The 15,359-nt window shown below is 41.5% G+C and overlaps 1 protein-coding gene and 1 long non-coding RNA gene across 5 annotated transcripts in view; one reads left to right on the forward strand and one right to left on the reverse strand.

Moving 5' to 3' along the window:
• The window catches only part of WDTC1 (WD and tetratricopeptide repeats 1), a 62,342-nt gene extending 61,186 nt beyond the window's left edge, over positions 1-1,156 (reverse strand). For 2 of the 4 annotated variants that reach the window (XM_077898934.1, XM_077898936.1), the window contains exon 1: positions 842-1,155. The gene's annotated coding sequence lies outside the window, so the exon portion shown is untranslated. Of the gene's footprint in view, positions 1-841 lie in introns of all 4 variants that reach the window. The other 2 variants (XM_077898935.1, XM_077898932.1) reach the window with 2 other exon arrangements.
• On the forward strand, positions 392-7,155 carry LOC144314603 (uncharacterized). Its single transcript, XR_013380474.1, has 2 exons — positions 392-2,105; positions 6,098-7,155. It is a non-coding gene; the product is annotated as an uncharacterized LOC144314603 (long non-coding RNA).
• Positions 7,156-15,359: the final 8,204 nt, after the last annotated feature.

The following is a 15,359-nucleotide window of genomic DNA, read 5'->3' on the forward strand; positions in this document are numbered from 1 at the left end:
ATACCTCTTTTCTTAGAGACCCTGGTGGTACACCTGCAGAGGAGAGTCAGAGGTCACTAAGCAAATTCAACCTGGCTGGCAAGGGGGCGTCCCACTGCAGCTTTCAGTGACAAGAATTGGATCCCGCTGGTCGGTTCACAGTCTCTCTTCTATTCCACACTTCCTATTTCCCTTTGAAGTGGGTACTGAATAGCTGGTACCCAAGTAAAGGCCCTCTGTAAGGGCGTTACAGTCGCCCGGAGGGAACACCTTGGCAGAGTTCAGCTTGGTGCCAGGATGGGCCACTGAAGGCATCTGCGGCTGCAAAAAGCCTGACCACGGACGGACACACGGACACACACACTCTCTCAGAGAGAGCGAGCGGGAGGGCAAGAGAGAGAGAGCGCGAGAGCGAGAGCGAGCGAGACAGAGCGAGAGCAGGAGAGCAGGAAACTAAGAGAGCAGGTCAGGTCAACGTAGCCCTCCCGGCATTTCCACCTGCCCCCTTCTTCCTGAGACCGGCGCCAGATCAGATGTCAAACAAAAACTCCGCAAAAAAAGTCCCGTGATGGGACGACTTCCACCTCTCCGCTGGCAGAGTCTCCCTGGATTCCCAGAGCCTCCCCACCACCCACGTCCCGGCCAACCCTCCATCCCACTCCGCCCCCGGCCCACTCTGCCCTTCGCCCCAGCGAGGCCTGCCCCCTCTCGGGACACCCCTGAGCCCCGAGGCTGGCGGCCTCAGGCCCCGGGGCCGGCAGGGCTGCGGGCGGCCCAGAGCGGGCGGCCCGTGTGCTGGGACTGCGGGAGCCGGTTTTCGCTCCGGCGCCCGGCGAGGGCAGGGGGCGGTGGCTACCGGTACCTGTCAGGCCTCTTCCCAGGACCGGCGGCGGCGCAACTTCAGGAGCCCATGTCCGTCCGGGGGGCCCGGCCCCTCTCCCGGGAGGGGGGGGGCGCGGATCCCGGGGAGGGGGCTGGGGGCCCGGGCAGCTCTAGCCCCTTCCCATGCTCCCCGCCCGGCGCCTGGCCGGGGCCGGACAGCGCCTCCGCCCGCCCCTGCGCACCGCCTCACACCCGCGCTCACACACACTCACACTCCCTCGCGCGCTCTCACACACGCACTCCCCTCCCTCCTCCTCCTCTGTTTATCTCCTCCAGCTGTCTGGGGACCCAGGAGAAGCCCGGCACCGCGCCTGCGCCACGCAGTCTCCGCCCCCGCCCCGCGCCTCACAGCCGGCGGCTACGCTACGGAGACGGCGTCCGGCGGCTTCCAGAATGGCTAGCCGGGCCCCTCCCCCGCCCCGCGCGCCCGGTCAACGTCTGCTGCCGGCGGTGCCTACTAACCTGCTAGTGGGGGAGCCCCGCACCGCCGCGACCAATCCGCTCCTGCGCTAACCGGACCGGCAGCCAGTGGGCAGGCGGGAAAGCCGGACTAAGCCCTAAGGCATCCTGGGAGTCGTAGTTTTTCTCCGTGGAAGAGCTCCTGCCGCGTGGGCTCACCCCGCCCAGTTGCCATTAGTTACCCTGACGCACCTCCCACCCCACATCCAAGGAAAATGCTCCCTCATGTGGTTTCTGGGACACCCATCACACTCACCCATTGCCCCTCAGAGCCCGACGGAGTCTCCACAGAGCTCCACAGAGACTTTTCAGACTGGGGCCCCAGTGCCTCCCTCCCATCCCCCAGAGCCGAGCTTCATCTTACTTCTTCCTGCCCTGGGGGGCTGCTGAAATGGCACATTCCTCACTCTTGCTCCTGGGCCTGAAGGAGGCGGATAAAAGGTAATCAGTCCTACAACCGAGTGGCTTGGACGGGAGCCAGCCACACACACTCTGGAAACTCTCAGCCTGACCGAGAGAGAGAGACGGGGTCCATCTGGGACTAACGGTGGAAGCACTGCTGTTTCCCGCCTCGAAGGAAGAGGCAGTTCCAGCCTACCGGAGTGCCAAGTCTGATGGAGGAGACACCGTCCTCTCTAAGGAAGTTCCCAAGGTGACAAGGGAGGAGGCATCTTGCCCAACTTCTGAAGGCAGAGACCAGGCCCCACCCATGAGGCGCCTCAAGTCAGAAAAAGAAGATACTGTCATCATCTACTGAGAATGGAAACTTGTCACTCACCCATAGGGTGGGTGCCACTTGTCAGATAACGATAATTAGCTTTTATTTAGCATTTACTGTGTCACCGCTATATGAAGTACAGTTTGTTAGATACTCTTACTGGGTTTTGCAGAAGAGAAAGCTAAGGCACAAAAAGATTAAAAGCAACTTGCCCAGGGTCACATAGCTGACAAGGAACCAAACTGGGATTCAAACCTAGATCTGCATTACTTCAGAGTCTGAGCTTTTTGAAGACTCCCTGTCCCTCCAGTGAGAACCAGGCAGCACCCACTCTCAGGAAGGACTAGACATATTTAGCATCCATAGCGCTTGTTCCGTGTTTATCACTCCACGAGTTGCTTGTTTTTTCTGCTTCTGCTCACATCAAGTGTATAAATTAGTCTGTGAGCTCCCAAAGGGTGATTTCTTCCCATTTGGAGGAGTTAGAACCTACTTGAATTCAGCTTTGTGAAATGTTTTTCTCTTGTAACTGTGGGTCATCTTCCTGATCTCTCCCCCCATAGATGTTCCACTGCATATAAAATATCATAAACTTTGGGACTAGAAGGAAGCTTTGAGATTCTCTCTCCATAGCTCTCCAGGCTCAGGCTGAAACCTGGCTAAGGTCACTGGCTCAATTAAACTGAATAATAGCTAACATGTATGGAACACTTACCATGAGGGGTAAGTTCTGTCCTCACAAGTTGCATAGCTAGGAAGAGATACAGTTGGGATTCAAATCCAGATTCTTTGAATCCAGAATTCCCATTTTAAACTCTTGCTCTCTGCTGGCAATATCACAGAGGCTCTTAAAAATACCAACAGAGAAGTGTGGGTGATTTGTCTGTGGCTCCTAGCAGTCTTTGACACATAGTAGATGGTAAATATTTGTTGGCAGAATGAACTTTTGTTGGTGAGGAATGGATGATAGGATAAAGAATATTAATAAGAGCTGGGGGATGCCTAGGTGGCTCAGTCGGGTCTGACTTTGGTTCAGGTTGTGATCTCAGGGTGCTGGCATCGAGCCCCACATTGGGCTCTGCTTGTCCCTCTCCCTCTCACCGCCCCCCCCCCCGCCATCGCTCATTCTCTCTCTCAAATAAATAAAATTTTAAAAAGAAAATAGCTGCAGCTATAGTTAATTGATTATTTTCTACCAGGAGCTCACTTGCCCTCTCATGTACTCTCTTTCTGTTTTCTACATATATGAATATATGCATATATATTATATGTGTATACTGCATATATATACGTGTACATACATATGTATGTATATGTGCATACATTTATCTATGTATACACATACATTCACATACACACTAACTCATTTGATTCCTATAGATACCTTATGAATTAGGTATTATTCTTACTCCCATTTTCACATAGGAAAGACAGGCTCACAGGAGAATTAAGCTCAGAATCAGGCACCCCTCCCAGCCATAGGTGTTTTTGGATAATTTCAGAGAAAACTTTCTTTTTTTTTTTTTTTTTTAAATTTTTTTAATTTATTTATGATAGGCACACAGTGAGAGAGAGAGGCAGAGACACAGGCAGAGGGAGAAGCAGGCTCCATGCACTGGGAGCCCGATGTGGGATTCGATCCCGGGTCTCCAGGATCGCGCCCTGGGCCAAAGGCAGGCGCCAAACCGCTGCGCCACCCAGGGATCCCCCAGAGAAAACTTTCTAACCTATGGAGCTGAGCTACTTTGGGAGGTTGTAAACCCTCTGTCTTTGGTAGTATTCAAGGATAGGATGTATAATCATCTGTCCAGGATACTATAGGAACAGTTGGTCTATTGGGTAGATATTTAAGTGACTAATTCCAATATTTCCTTGTTTGGCTTTTGGAAGAAGACAAGGATTATTCAAATAAGGCTTGTGACAACGAATGTAGCTCCTTTTTCTCTCCTAAGTGCACTGGATAATGCCTCAATTGATCAGCTCTGCAGAGGTAGTCACTGATACAAACTTTTTCATCTGCTGATTGGATACTTGGGCAAAAGGAGGCATATTTGACCTAAAATTGAAGATGCTCTTGTTCTACAACCCAGAAATTTTACTTCTAAACTTTAGAGGAACTGTTGCATGTGTGTGCAAGGAGACATGGGCAAGCAACCCTACTTCCAGCCTTGTTAAAATAGCAAAAGAAAGTCAAAACAACCTAACTGTCCTTCTGTAGGGGAATGTATGGATAAACTATTTTTTTTTTCATAAAATGAAGTACTAGACAACTAGCTAAATTATTTACATGCTGTCAAGATAGTTATAATAATGAATGGAAAAAGGAAGTTGAAAGATGATACATTTAGTGTGATATTTATGTAAAATTTAACACAAAAAATACCATATATTACAGATACTTATATAGGCAGTAAAAATACACAAACTGAAATGGGAAAGACACACAGCAATTTTGGGAGAATGGTTGCCCCTGGGAAAAATGAAAGAAGAGGTGAGGGATGAGGTTTTAACTATGTTTGTAACATTTTATATCTTAAAAGATTAGAAGTAAATATAGAAAAATATTAAACTTTTATCTTGGTGATTATATTATTATCTGTACTTTTTTAAAAGTTTGAAATAGTTTATAATTTTTTTTTTAATTTAAAGATTAAATAAGGGGCAAAAAAAAATCCTATCTGGACACAGGTATCAGCCTTGTCTAAAAGTTAAAGGTCAATATATTAAAAAGAAAAAAGTTAAAGGTTGATATCCGTACTGTGGTAATTATTATTATACAAGAATCTCACTGATTAAAAAAAACAACAGGCACTACCTCCTTGTATTTTCTTTAGGACTTGTAGTTGCCTGGGTCACTGTAAGAAAAGGTTGAGGGGATCCCTGGGTGGCGCAGCGGTTTGGCGCCTGCCTTTGGCCCAGGGCGCGATCCTGGAGACCCGGGATCGAATCCCACGTTGGGCTCCCGGTGCATGGAGCCTGCTTCTCCCTCTGCCTATGTCTCTGCCTCTCTCTCTCTCTCTCTTTCTCTCTGTGACTATTATAAATAAATAAAAATTAAAAAAATAAAGTCTTAAAAAAAAAAAAGAAAGAAAGAAAAGGTTGAGACTTGCTGATTTCAGTTGGTCCCTTCATATTACCAAGGAAAATCCATGGTCTACAATAGTTCAGTGATTAGTCTAAAGTCACAAATTGCCGAGGGCCCTAACTGTCCACTCCAGTCCAACTGGTCCATCCAGAGTATCCAAACTCATCTTAAAGACACTGCACCTTTGTTTAAGCTGCTCCTTTCACTTGGAATCATGCTCCTGCTCCCATTTATCTTACTGATCTGTTCTTTCTTTAAAACCCTACTCCACTAGGCTAGGAAAGAATTAGCTAATCTCACTCCCCAAACTGAGGTTTGAATTTTGAAGTTGAGCAGTTCCTAAAGGGTTCCCTGCTAGGCATCCTCAGTTCTCTGATCAGCCCTTCCCAGGAAGGCAAAGTTCTCTGTCTCATGGAGCTTGAACTACTCTGATTGGTAGGCAACCCTTAATAATAAAAATCCTTCTTTGTCTCGACTCTATTCTGTAACAACCTCAATTTTGTATACTAAATGAGGTGGTATTTGGGTAAACTAGGCCAATTTGGTGAGGGGTAGAAAGAATGGCAGTCATCATTATCCCCTTTCCTCTTAAAAAAGTTTCAGATAATGAATACAGCTCTCATGTCCCTAGCGAGTCTTTTCTTTCCTAAATAAAATGTATCTACTTCCTTTGATACAGCCACAAAAGGGGGAGGCAAAGATTGATGCTACTGAAGACATTTAGAGAATATGTCAAGGAATCCTATGGCATTTCCAAAAGAAGCATTCCAAAAATGTCTATGCAAGGATAGACCTACTAGAAGAGTTAGATTTATTTAGACTGTTTTCAGTTACGAGTAATGTATAACTTGACCAGCAGTGGCTTTAACATATGAGAGTGAAATTTCTCACATTAACAAGAGGTTTTGAGATACATTATTCCTGTAATTAGTTCAGCTGTTTAACATAATTCATTTCTATTTTTTCTGCCCCAGGATCCTTAGTTTTGGTTTTTCACTATTAATAAAATGGCTGCTGCAGCATCAAGCATCGTATCTATGATAAAGACAAGAAGAATTGGGAGGTGGAGGAAGCATCACTAGATGCCTTTTATTAAGAAAGCAAAAGCTTTTTTAGGAACCCCCAACGGAGGAGTGTATCTTACTTGCCAAAACTGTCTTATAACTACCTGCAAGGTAGGATTGGGAAAGTCTGGAAGCAATTATTTAGCATTTCCAGCTGCTATATTGCAGGAGGAAGCCAAGCAAAAGAGATTAATGAATTATTATTGGCTAGCCACACTAGGAATACCTACTACAGAATCTTTTAAGATGATAGTTTCGCGCATAACTCAGTCCAGTGGCCACACCCAGTTGTATATGGTTAGACTCTCAGCAGTGCCAGGGTTCCTAGTACCAATCAAATCAGGGAGACACCTTCCGATAATCAAACTCAGAGAAAACAGATCAAATAGTATTCCAGTGTTTTAATCTACATGGGGAATAATTAACCTTGCAGACAATAGACCAAGGTTCCTTTCCCAGGGACCAGGTTAGTGCACGAAGGCACTAAAAAGCTGAGACTCTGTTACCTGTTGGATGAGCAGATTATTTAGCCTCTTTATGCCTCTGTGAATAGAGTATACCATATGCCACTATCTACTTGACAGAAGCTATAAATAGAAATTAGCAGTATGTATGTAGAACGCATTGAAATTGTGACATTCAAATTTTAAAATACTGATGAATTGGAGGACTGACACTTCCTAACTTCAAGACATATTACAAAGCTGTAATAAAAAAAAAAGCTGTAATAATCAAGACAGTGTGGTATTGGCAGAAGCATAGACAAATATATTAATGGAACAAAATAGAGAACCCTGACAAAGACTCACACATATATAGTCAACTGATTGTTGACAATGAAGCAAAGATTATTTAATAGAGAAAAAGTCTTTTTCTCAAGAAATGATGCTGGAGTAACTGGACATCCATGTACAAAAAAAAAAAAAAACCCAAAAAACTAAATGTTGCCCTTATATCTTTCACAAAAATTAACTCATAATGGATCATAGACTTAAATGTAAAACATAAACTATAAAACTTATTGAAGATAACAAAGGAGAAAATTTAGGTAACTCTGAGTGGGGCGATGAGTTTTTAGATCCATGAAAGAAAAACATGAAAGTCTGAACATCATTAAAATTAAAAACCTGCTCTACAAAAGACACCATTAAGAGGATGAAAAGACAAGCCCCAGACTGGGGGAAAATTTGCAAAACATCTATCAGCTAATGGACTTGTATTCAAATTATATAAAGATCTCTTAAAACTTGACGAGAAAGCAAACAACCCAATTTAAAAATGGACAAAGATCTGAAACATCTCACCAAAGAAGATAAATACAGCTGGCAAAGAAGCATATGAAAAGATGCTTTCAAGGTGCTCAACATCAGATGTCATTAGAGTTGCAACTTAAAACAAGATATCACTACAAACCAAAAAAAAAAAAAAAAAAAAAAAAAAAAAAAGATATCACTACAAACCTAGAATGGCTAAAATCCAAAAAACTAACAATACCAAATGCTGGCAAGGATGTCGAGCAATAGTAACTTTCATTCATTGCTGGTAGGAATGTAAAATGGCACAGCCACTGTGGAAGAAGCCTGGCAGTTTATTACAAAGCTAAACATAGTCTTTTCATATGATCCTGTGATTGCATTCCTAGGTATTTACCCAAATGAGTTAAAAACTTATGTCTACACAAAAACTTGCACACAGATATTTACATCAGCTTTATTTATTACTGCCCAAAACTGGAAGCAACGAAAATGGCCTTCAAATAGTGAGTGTATAAATAAGCCATGGTACATCCATATAATGGAATATTAATTGATGATAAAAAGGAATGAGCTATTACAAAATATGGAAGCAACCAAGTCCATCTATAAATGAATAGATAAGATGTGGGGGATATATATATAGATAGACGTCTATCTATCTATCATGAAATATTATTCAGTCATAAAAAAGAATGAAATCCTGCCATTTGTAAAAACATGGGTAGATCTAGAGGGTATAATGCTAAGTGAAAGAAATCAAAGACAAATATCATATGATTTCACTCATGTGTGGAATTTAAGAACAAAATAAATGATCAAAGATAAAAAGAGACAAACAAAAAATCAGATTTTTTTTCAGACTTCTAAATATAGAGAGCAAATTTGTGGTTACCAGAGGGAGGGTGCATGGGAGGATGGGTGAAATAGGTGAAGGAGATTAAGAGTACACTTATTATGATGAGCACTGAGTAATGTGTAGAATTGTTGAATGACTATATTATACACCTGAAATTAATATAACACTGTATGTTAACTGTACCAGAATTTTTAAAAAATACAAAAATTAAAAATATGTGATAAAAAAAGAGATGAGCTATCAAGCCATAGAAGACATGGTGGAAACTTAAATGCATATCACTTAGTGAAAGTACCCAATCTGAAAAAAAAAAAAGAAAGAAAGTATCCAATCTCAAAAGGCTACATATTATATGATTTCAACTATATGGTATTCAGGAAAAGGCAAAATTATAGAGATAATAAAAAGGATCAGTGTTTTCCAGGGGCTTGCGGAGGAATTAGAAAGGGAGGGATGGAAATAGGCTTTTGAGGGCAGTGAAACTATTCTATATGATACTGTAATGGTGGATATTACATTATGTATTTATCAAAACCCATATTGCTGGGGCACCTGGGTGGCTCAGTGGTTGAGCATCTGCCTTTGGCTCAGGTCATGATCCCGGGGTCCTGGGATCCAGTCCCGTGTCCGGCTCCCCTCAGGGAGCCTGCTTCCCCCTCTGTCTATGTCTCCGCCTCTCTCTCTGTGTCTCTCATGCATAAATAAATAAAATCTTAAAAAAAAAAACACCCATATTGCTATATACAACATAGAGAACTCTAATGTAAACTATGGACTTTAGTTAATATATCAATACTGGTTCAACTGTAATAAATGTAGTATACTAATGCAAAATATTAATCATAGAGAAATGTTTGGGGAGGGAAGAAAGCGGATAAATAGTCCTCTCTCTACTATCTACCCAGTTTTTTTTTTTTTTAAGATTTTATTTATTTATTCATGAGAGACAGAGAAACAGACACTGGCAGAGGGAGAAGCAGGCTCCATGCAGGGAGCCTGATGTGGGACTCCATCCTGTGTCTCCAGGATCACACCCTGGGCTGAAGGCGGCGCTAAACTGCTGAGCCACCCGGGCTGCCCTATCTACCCAGTTTTATATAAAGTTTAAACTGTTCTAAAAAAGTTAAGTCTGTTAATTAAAATAGAGATAGATGCTTTTCGACATGCTTCTTTTTTTAAATTGCATTTTGATGCCGACAAAGATGGAGAAGAATGGGCAACCTCACATGCTGCTAAAATAAAACAGAGAGAAAGGGGAGAAGATAGTTGCAACATATATATAAATCAAAAAGAGCTGATGTTTGAAATATATAAAGAATTACTACAAGTCACACACACACAAAGAATTACTACAAATCAATTAGGATAGTTGACCTTTAAAATAAAGGGCAAGATAGGAGTTTCTGACTGGCTCAGTTGGAGGAGCATAAGACTCTTGGTCTTTGGGTCATAAGTTTGAGCCCCACATTGGATGTAGAGATTAGTCAAAAATAAATAAATAAACTCCATAAGATAAAGGGCAAGATAAAAATGGGTAAGATGCTTAAGTAGGCACATACAGAAAGAGGAAGTTCATTTGGTTATTAAACATATGAAAAGTTGCTTAACCCCAGTCGTGACATTACAAATTAAAACTACATGAGAGGGTAGCCCTGGTGGCGCAGCGGTTTAGCGCCGCCTGCAGCCCGGGGTGTGATGCTGGAGACCTGGGATTGAGTCCTGCATTGGGCTTCCTGAGTGGAGCCTGCTTCTCCCTCTGCCTGTGTCTCTGCCTCTCTCTCGCTCTCTCTGAATGAATAAATAAATAATTTTTTAAAAAAATTATAAAAAATAAAACTACATGAGATCTTACTACTTACCCACAAAAATGGTTAAAATTCAAGATCGTCATTATCAAGTTTTAGAGGTGTGAAGCAACTGGAACCCTAATTTACTACTGTAGGAATGTAAAATGGTACAAGCACTTGGGAAATCCTTTGGACAGTGTCAAGTAAATCTGAACATACATGCATATCTTCCACTACAGGTAGATTTTGAGCATATACGTTCATATGTATAACAAGATATGCACAAGAATATTCTTTACAGCCAATAAAATCATAACAACCAAAAACTGAAAACAACCCAATGGTATTCAATAGTAAAATAGATAAGTAAATAGATAAACTGTGATGTATTCATACAGTGGAATACTATATAGCAAGGAGGATAAGGAAACTATTGCTACAAGCAACAACCTAGATGAATCTCATAAACATAACACCATAGAAAGAAGCCATGTACACATGCTGTATTATTCCACTTGAAATTAAGTCAGATTGACCTATCTAGATCTAGCTCATCTAACAGCTATATAACATACCACTGAGTAAAGATGCCATAAAGATGCAGTATAGATATTGTTTAACTATCCATATGTGGATAAGCAATTAGGATACCTTCAGTGTCTTTTGCTATTTTATTTTATTTTATTATTTTTTTTTTCTTTTGCTATTTTAAACAATGTTGCAGTGGGATTGATTTCATGTAACTTTCCAAATCAAACATTTTCTTGTGAGACTTATAAAGCATTTACATGTTAGATAAAAATTGATAAATTTATTGTTTCTAGGGACTAGCACATGACATGATGCAATATTTGATTTCAGAATTTTAGCTGATGATCAACAGTACAAGCAACAGCCCGGCAGTAGAACAGAGTTTGGCAGTCAGTCTCTAAAGAGGAGACTATTTTGGCTACAGCTAGATTTCCCAGAAGACCAGTTTGGATGGGAAAGTTGAGGTTTTGTTTTTGTTTTTATTTTTCAAGGATTTATTTATTTATTTCAGAGAGAGAGAGAGAGAGAGAGCATGGGGTGGGGGGGGGCAGAGGAGAGAGAATCCCAAGCAGACTCCCCACTGAGCATGGAGTGTGACTCAGGGTTTGATCCCAGGACCCTGAGATCATGACCTGAGCTGAAATCAAGAGCTGGATGCTTAAACGCTTGTACCAGCCAGGTGCCTCTATGGAAGTTGAGGTTAAATGGAGAGGATTGGAAACCCCTTTGAGAAGTTTATTTATTTATTTTTTAATTTTTATTTATTTATGATAGTCACACAGAGAGAGAGAGAGGGAGAGAGAGAGAGGCAGAGACACAGGCAGAGGGAGACGCAGGCTCCATGCACCGGGAGCCCGACGTGGGATTCAATCCCGGGTCTCCAGGATCACTCTCTGGGCCAAAGGCAGGCGCTAAACCGCTGCCACCCAGGGATCCCCCTTTGAGAAGTTTAGACTGATATCCCCACGGGCTCCGGGGAGCCATTGAAAATTCTTGATCAGGGGAAATACATCTAGTCATCAGAAATTCACCAAACGCTCATGTTGTGTTAGGCACTGAACTAGGTAGACATTGGACTTACAAAGAAAAAAGACATTGTTCTATTTGCTCATAATATAGTGAGAAAAATAAATGCATCTATGTTCAAAGCAGTATATTTGCTAAGTTTTGTAGAAGTTTATGTAGAGTTTGCCAACAGGAAGAAGAAAAAAATCCTGTTTTGTTGGGGAGAGCCAGGAAGGGGTTCCAGGTGAGTCTGGAGTTTGGCAGGCAGAAGAGTTAAGGGATGACATGAAATCAGAAACTCTGAGAGATCATGCTCAAGAAGTGGCTACTCTGTAGGTGAGGAACAGGGGGCCTCTGGGACAGGGAAGGGAAGGAGGTTGACTTTTTGTTCTACACCTTTTAGTACTTTTGATTTTTGCGCATTCATTAGTAAATTGCCCAAAGTCTGACCAAGGTCTGTATAGCTGCCACCTATGTTCTTAGTCATTACACTAGGCTGCCTCCCAATAATGATTCCGAGCCTTGTCCACTTGGAAGAGAGAAGAGAAGTAGAGGAGAGCTGGTGGCATTGACTCTGATGGGTAAAAGAAACAGCTCTTAAACAGAATCCTTAGTTTGAATCTTGGGTCACTAAAGGAGAGTAGTGCCAATGACCAGAATAAGGCATCCTGGGAAGGCTTATTGATTTAGGGAGGAAGACGAAGAGTTTGTTTTGGAAAGGGTGAATTGGAAACTTGGCAGAAACATTTAAATAGAGATATCCTATAGATCAATCCCTAAGACCATTTCAGGGAGTCTTCACATTCAAACCAATATCCATAACAGTGCTAAAAAGTTATTTTCTTTTTCCACTGTCATAGTGTACAGTGTACATAATGTACAGAGACTAAAACATGTGATAATGAGATCAATCTGATGGCTAGTGGTATATATGCTTGTGTAGGCCCATGATTTAAAATTTTTCTGTTCAATTTCTCATGTGGTAAATATCAATGGCTTAACCCCCACAAAAGCAAAGTTTTTGAGATTCTCAATAATTTTTAAGATGTAAAGTGATCCTGAAACCAAAAAGTTTGAGATCCTCTACCAATTAATGACTTATAAACTTTTTAACAAGGTCCCACAGAGGGAATCCATTTTATATCATGACCCAAGATCCACCTATATACACAGAAGTATAGTTGCAAGAGTTTCACAAATCAATATTCTGGCTCCCTATTTGGGATATATGTGGTGTTTTCTCTCTCATTTTAAATGTTAAAATGTTGATAACAGCTCACTAAATTGATTTCATGACCTACTAATGAGTAATGACCTACAACTTGAAAAACATTGGTCTGGAGTCTAGATGATTGGCAATCTGGAAGGGAGCTGGAGCATTCAGAGAGGCCATGATCAATAGAACGTGGTGTATATTTAATATTTGTTGAGGAAGTGAATGGAGGGAATGACTTACTCTTCAAATTTCCAGTTCTCCAACTATGTAACATTTGCATAAAGCAAATAAATAGGTTGTTGTGAAGATTAAGTAAGAAAAAATGTAGATGAATCTCTTTGTATACTGCAAAATACTACAGAGGTAGGAGGGTTTGCCATTACAAAAAGCTGATGGAAATGTATAAAGATTACTGGCCTTAGAAAGTTTAGGTTTAAATCTCATCCCTATCATGACTAACTCTGTTACTACTACTAATAACTAATATTTATTGAGCCTACTGTGTGACTGATATGGTGCTAAGTTTTAGTAAATGTTTATCTTACTTGATCCTTACCTTGACTTTGTTCTTTAGAAACTGTTTTAGGTTGTGCTCATTTACATACAGAGAAAATGAGATTTGGAGAGATTAGATCATTTACAAGTTACTTAGTGTAGAAGACTTTTTCTCTGTGTTTGCTTGTTTGCCTACCTAGTTTCTAATCTCTTTTCTTCTTTGAAGAATGCCTGGATTTTCCTTAAGGAACCACCCCATCTACCCACTTAGTCTATGTGGCTCAGGTAAACTGGCTCTATGCCTCTTGTATTCAGGGCCACTTGTATGATGAGGTTGGCCAAGTGGCATAATCCTCCAATGTACCAAAGCAATTGGTTGAGGTATGGTCATTTGACTCAGGTAGGACCAATCAGAGTTAATTCAGGGGCTTTTCCTACAATATCAGCAAGGAGGCATCTCCTTCTTCTGGACTGATGGCTGTGTTCCTCTAACCCTGGAGTTGTAGTAACCAACTCTGAGTGAGAGGTCGGTCTCCTGAGGATGGATCGACATGAAACAGAGTAGAACTGAAATGTGGGGAGAGAAAGGAAGGAAGAGAAAGAGAGAGAGAATTAATGATGCACTTTGAGCTGCTGGATCCAGCTTAAAGACAAACACAGATACCCATGAAGAGTTCAGTTGCAAGAGCCAAAACATTCCTTCTGGTTCTAAAGTCAGTTAATTTAAATTAGTTCCTTAACAGGCACTTATCTTGCACTTACTAAGTGCCAGCAACTATTCTGAGCACTTTACAAATATTAACTAGTTTACTCTTCATGACAACCCCATGAAGGGAAGGAATAGAGTCATTTTCATTTTAAAAATGAGAAAACCAAAGCATGGGATAGCTAAACAACATGTCTGGCTCTCTCTTGGATGTTTGCCTTTAACACCTGGCTAAGATTTGATCTGAGTCCAGACAGATCCCACACACCTACTCCTTTGCCAGTGTTTTGCAAACTCTCCTCAATTATTTTCCATCTTTGTCACTATTACCATCGTCACAGACCTTCTATACTATTATTCATTGAACAGTTTCCCTTAAGTCCACTTTACATAAAGTCACTTCTTTGATCTGTCCCAACCATAATTATCAGTGACATCATAAGCTTGATGCTTTCTAGGAAAAGAAACACGTTAACTATTAACATGTAAAATATTTATCCATGTGTCAACTAAAATCACTGAGTCACCTTATGCCTCCTGCACTGCTCTTCATTTCCCTCACTGATGCATTGTGTCTCTTTGTAAATAGGGCTCATGCTACGGTATTGTTATTTAAAATAAACGAGGAAATAATGCAGGCATTTCTTTGTTGGTTGTAAATTATGAAACACAGGGCAGGTAACATAGCTCTTAAGAAGACAAACTTCTCAAGGGCAAGGATGAAGATTTGGGGGTTTTTACCTCATTTTATACCAGTCTCTTTCTCTTGCTACATGCCAGTCTTGCTAGGTTGTGTTTATGTCCTCAGATGGGCTCTGCTCAAGCATTCTCTACATGGTTACACTTCTCCCACTGGGGCAGAATGTGTTTTCAACACTGGCCACAGCGACATTTCTTGTCCTGCAGTTATTCTACATCAGTAAGGTTTGGGAATTTAATATGCATCCGTAGTAAGTCAGATATCTCCTCTGTTTGCCTGGATAATTCTTATTTCTTCTTCACTTTTCAAATGAAATGCTTCTTCTTCTAAAAGGTCTTCCCTGAGCAAAATTCAAGTAGGTCCCTGGTCATAATCTCCCAGAACATCTTCTACTTCTTCTTTTGTGACACTTACTCCATCTGCCATGATTTTTTTCACCGTCAGCTTTTGGTATACTGTGAGCCCTCTGAATGCTGGGACCATCTGCCTGCAGGATCTCCAGCAGCTAGCCTGATGGATAGCAGCATGCAGGATGCTCTCACTACTTTTTGAGGGAATTAATGGATAAAGAACTGGAGGAGACCAATGATATGTTGCAGCAGCTTCCTGAAAGAGGCTGA

This window comes from Canis aureus, chromosome 5 (assembly GCF_053574225.1).
Source record: "Canis aureus isolate CA01 chromosome 5, VMU_Caureus_v.1.0, whole genome shotgun sequence".
In the NCBI taxonomy this organism is placed as follows: Eukaryota; Metazoa; Chordata; class Mammalia; order Carnivora; family Canidae; genus Canis; species Canis aureus.